Source organism: Tupaia chinensis, unplaced genomic scaffold (genome assembly GCF_000334495.1).
Source record: "Tupaia chinensis unplaced genomic scaffold, TupChi_1.0 Scaffold000222_1, whole genome shotgun sequence".
NCBI classification, from domain to species: Eukaryota; Metazoa; Chordata; class Mammalia; order Scandentia; family Tupaiidae; genus Tupaia; species Tupaia belangeri.
This window is the reverse complement of record NW_006159697.1, coordinates 3,812,626-3,818,028: the sequence shown is the minus strand read 5'-3', so window position 1 is coordinate 3,818,028 and position 5,403 is coordinate 3,812,626. Positions and strand designations below refer to the sequence as shown.

The 5,403-nt window shown below is 40.5% G+C and overlaps 1 pseudogene; it reads right to left on the bottom strand.

Annotated features, from left to right (window-relative positions):
• Positions 1-520: 520 nt before the first annotated feature.
• Positions 521-1,098, bottom strand: LOC102492115 (60S ribosomal protein L9 pseudogene; annotated as a pseudogene).
• Between the last annotated feature and the right edge of the window lie 4,305 nt (positions 1,099-5,403).

Here is a 5,403-nt window from a genome sequence, read left to right as displayed (position 1 = left end):
ACCCAGGAACCCAAACCGGGTTCTCTATCTGGCTTCCAGCATTGTAAACCATTGCCCTACAGCTATGCCACAGTCGTGCGGACAAATGTACTTATTTCTAAAGCAAGGGGCTGTTTCTCTTTAGACCGAAGTCATTTATTGCTTCCTTTTTTATGACAATGCTTATACATATATATTTATCATTTGTATTTGAGGATAGAAAGAAGAGAAAGACTGAGACCATCTCATTATTGCATATATATATGCAATGGACATGTGACACATCAATTAGAAGATGACCATCACCTCTTCAGAAAGGAAGTTTCTCTTCAAGAGCAAAAGAATCCCGTGTATTCAAGCCTATACCTTTTCTGTCACATTCCATATATATATATATTTAGGAAAAACACAGTGTAAGGGACCCATTGGACATATAAGATTGTTTTAAATCAATTGTTGTCTTTTATTATCATCTATAAAATCACATATGAGGCCTTAGAAATGATCTGGCTTGTTACTGTAGCTGGAGAACTCTTAGGTCTTACTCATCAGTCTGCTGAACTGTGCCCTTCTCAGAAACAAAGATACCGTCCACGAATTTTCTTATAGCCTTATTTTTAAGTGTCGTGGCTTGCTGGATCAAAGCAGCTGAATGTGAAACAAGTTCAACATCATTGCCTTCAAGGATCAACTCATCTTTCTGGGCTTGAGATAGCGAACAAGCAACACCCGGTTTCATTCGAACCCTCCGGATGTATTTTTCATCCAAGGAATTTCAGATTTCAACAAGAGACCCATTCTCCTGAATAACGACGTTGATGAGGAAATGAGCGGACACAGACCTCATCTTGTAGCAGAAGCCCAAGGTAACACCTTCGATCGTGCTCTGGATGTGATTACAGATAGTGCGAACAGTCACCAGCTCCTTTATGTTCCCCCACCATTTGTCAAACCACAGCCTCTTCTTCTTCTTCCCAAGAAGGCTGAGCTCAACATGGATGTGGTGAAGTCCCTCCGTAGGGTTCCTCGAGGGCTCTTCATGATAACGGTGCATCCTTTCAGGGTGATGTCAACATTGTTGGGAATGTCAACCGTCTGGTTGCTGAGGATGGTCTTCATCCTTGCAGTTGGCACAGCGAAGAGAGCTCTCTTAGGCAGTGGTGCCCAAGCCAGTGAGATGAGGATGGATGTGGGAAGTTTAGAAAGCGAACTCTTAGATTCTCTCTGGACTTATGGACAGAAACTCTAGAATGAAGAGGTAGAAAGAGCCTTGATGTCATGGTGAGCAATGTGAAGGTTAGAAAGTTGGGGTCTAGGAACTACATCTGAAATGGGGTAGGCACCCTGTCCAATAAAACCAACGTTAGTCACAGGTCTTAATTGATTTATTTTTCATTGCCAGAGGATGTGCGTGCTCCTCAGAGAGAAAGAGAGAAAAGCAAAAATCTCAGAGGGGCATAATCACACCACAATTCCTTTTCCTTAATTTCTGCATCCTGCCAGGATTTGAACACACACACACACACACACACACACACACACACACGTGCCCAGAGCATTTCACAAGGTGCATGGCTGAGTCTTGAATTAACGTCATATCTGTAGGATATGACTGTGGGTACACAGGGACAGTTCCCATGTCTAAATTTGGGGCTTTTCCGCTCATTTATACTCCTCACCCCCAAATAACAACCATAGTGAAACTCAAAATTTTTTTTGTACTTTAAGAGAAGGGTAGAGAAGGATATTGATGGGCCAGCAGATCCTGCAGTGGTGAAGGTGTTGGACTCCCATGAGATCGACAGTGGTTTGAGTCCCAGCCCCAGTGGCTGGAAACTCAGGCTGGGTGCGTGTGCGTGTGTGCCCAGGATCCCAAGAGGAGAATGGAGGAGAAGGGATTGTGGCATGGCCATTGCCCCTGGGGCAGGGGGTGTGTGTGTGTGATTTCTCACTTTATGTCTCTCTGGTGAGCCCATGCATCCTATAGCAATAATCTCTCCCATAAAAGGATATTTATTTTATATAATCTGTCAAAGGTTGCTTGCTTCTTCTAATCCTCTATGACAAACATAAGAGAATGTATACAATCCAATGATCACAGTCAAGAATATTGTTTTTAATTTCTTTCTTTCTTTTTTTTTTCCAATTGACATATAAAAATTGTATATCATTGGGGCTGGCAGGTGGTGTAGTGGTTACAATGCTGGACTCCCACCTGGCCAACTGTGGTTCAAGTCCTGGACTTGCCTGCTTGCTTTCTCACTTTCTCTTTTTCTCTCTCTGTCTCTGCCTGGTCAAATTTAAATACATAACAGCAAATAAAATTCATTAAAAAATCGTATATAAAAAGCAATATGGCATTTTGTTGTATACATGCATTATGGAATGACTAAATCAGCTTAATTAGCCTATTAATCCCCTTACACACTTAGTTTTTGCTTTCACTCTTTAAATGAACTGACATTTGATCACTGCACATACGTAGGAAATACAGTGTGATTTTCCACACAGGAATGCAATGCGTGCTGATCGAGTTGTAGTAATTAGCATATCCATCATCGCAAACAATTTTATAACAAGTTACTTTCCCCCCCTCCCTCGTGTCTATCTACTACCATGTGCTTACAGAGTATCAGAGAGAATATGGGACGTCCATGAACATTTTTATCATTTAAGGTCAAAATGACGGGAGAAAAATAACTTTTTAAAAGAGACTTTGGAGTATTTTTATTTATTTATTATTATGTTTTAATTTTCCAGAGGGAGTATGCACTCACTCAAGAGAGACAGAAAGGGAGAGACAGAGAGAGAGGGGGGCAGAGGGAGAACACTCCCCCATAGGCAGGGGGGGACCATGCCATAATCCCTTCTCCTCTAGATTTTGGGCATGCACGCACATGTGCCTGGTGTGTTTCTCAAGGCATCAGGTCCAGGATTCAAAACATGCAGTTGACCACGTGGGATCAAACCACTTTGATCGCCACACCCCAGCTGGCTTGTGTTTTATTTTTATAACTATAAATCCAAATATAGTAGAGATCACTATGATATGGGCTTAATGTGGCTTTGTTCCTCATCCGTTACCTTGTTCCCTAACATCAGTATTGTTTTTGGGTTTGTTTGGTTTCACATCTTTTATAAACCACTTTAATTTTCTTTATTCTTTTTTGTTTGTTTTTGGAGAGAGATTTTTGCTATAGGGTGTGTGCGCTTGCTGGAGAGAGACAGAAATTTAGAAAGCGAGAAATCAACACCCACGCAGAATGGCCACACTGCAATCCCTTCTCCTCCATTCTCCTCTCGGGATTTTGGGCATGCGTGCACACGTGCCTGGCATGAGTTATAAGTCGCTGGGTCTGGGACTTGAACCATGATCAGCTACGTGGGAGTCCAACGACATAGCCATTACATCAACTGCTGATCCCACCACTTTAGTCTTCTTCCTCTTTGATTTTCATAGCAAATCTGGCATCCCCCCCTCCACCCAACTCCATCTTATTTTCTATTTTTTAATAATTTGGCTCCTAACTTGTTTAATGTCAAAATAACCTTACTCCATAATTCAGAACCAACACAGCTTTGGTGTTAAATTAGTAGGGTCATTCTTAGATTTCCATTTGATTTTTGAGTGTCAGAATGTAGTGAGTGTTGAAAGAAACCAGTACCCACATGGCTGATCATGATTCCAGTTCTAACTCTAGGGGTTTGACAGACATGCTGGGTGCATACATGTGTGTGCCCCAAATTCCTGACAAGGTGGGGAAATAGAGGATGTGGGATTGCAGCGTGACCACACCCCATTAGGGGGTGCAATCTCCCCCTTTCTCTGTCTCTGGCAACAGCACATATGCTCTGGCAATGAACAACAAAAACTAGTTACATTGTGTGACTATCCCTTTGCAGCCTTTGTCTTGGGTATTCTGCATGCACTGTAGGGCAACGCGTTGGCTCCCTCATTGAGGAATACAGGTGCACTTTTTATCATCAATCGCAAACTAAACGTAATGCACGTCTAAGTTAGTGTGCAAAAGTAGTCATGACTATTCAAGCTATTCTTCACTGTCACTAATCCTTTCTTGTGAGGTGGATGAGAAAAATGAAAAACATGCACAAAGACAGTGACATAGCACACTGGTAGATAAATACGTCCTGAGGGTATTAAGCTACTTACGATATATTCATATGCCATGCCATTTGCTTGCAAAGAAATACAGTCTCTCAGTTAATGAATCTGCAGGTTGTTCAAATCTTCCTCCTGGAAGTGTGATTCTTGTCAATGTAACTTCCCCACTGCTTATAGGAAATACCCGATCCAAACACACTAAAAGCCTGTCATCGCATCTGTGTTTGAATGAGTTTTCCAGTGACGCGTGTACTCATTAAAAGTTGAGAAGTAATGTTTTGAGGGACGTTCTTCCCTGAAATGTTAAGACTGCTTCCTGTTTTTAAGATATACGATTCTGGGGGGGCCAGCAAGTGACATGGTGGTTAAGGCACTGGGCACTCCCACATGGCCAACCATGGTTCAAGTCCCTGATCTGGTGGCTTGCTTTCTCACTTTCTTTTGGTGTATATGTCTTTCTCTAGTCAAATGAAAATAAATAAATGGATTTTTTAAAATGAAAAATCAAATAAATTAATTATAAATTTATAAATAAAATGAAATAAATCATTCTTTAAAAAGCAAAAGATATACAATTCCTCATTTATTTTTACTTTAAGAGTTACAAAAGGAGGAAAATCTTTGAAGAACATCATTTTCACTATCTAATTTCTTGGCCTTTAAAAAAATCAATAGTTCATTATGGTATTAGTTTTATTACAAGGTTCACTTTTAAAGCAGCAGGAAGAAAATCCTATTTTTCACTGTGTCATATCTAAGGAATAAAAAGGGAAGAGTATTCATTCTTTACTTTTTAAAAATATTGCTCCCGATTTTAATTGTTATAGTTAATTAAGATGAAACAATCCCACCACAGAGTGAGTTTTGAGGGACTGGCAGTTGATGTGGTGATTAAGGCCCTGGACTCCCACATGGCTGACTGTGGTTTGAGTCCTGGACCTGACAACTTGCTTTCTCCCTTTCTCTTTCTCTCTGTGTGTTTCTCCCTGGTCAAACTGAAGAAGAAGAAGAAAAAGAAGAAGAAGGAGAAGGAGAAGGAGAAAAAGAAGGAGAAGGAAAGGAAGAAGAAGAGGAAGAAGGACAAGAAGAACAAGAAGAAAATAAAAGAAATAATTCTTTAGAAAAATAAATTTTGGATGAATGTGGAAGATTTGTTGCTGAGTAAAGCAAGTCAGGCTATGAAAGAGAGACATTGTATGTCTCCACTTAACATAAACCGACTGTCTGCACTCTATGGTAGAGACTGAAAGATGGGAAAACATGAAAGTATTAAAAACTGTAATGTACACTAGAGACAAAGT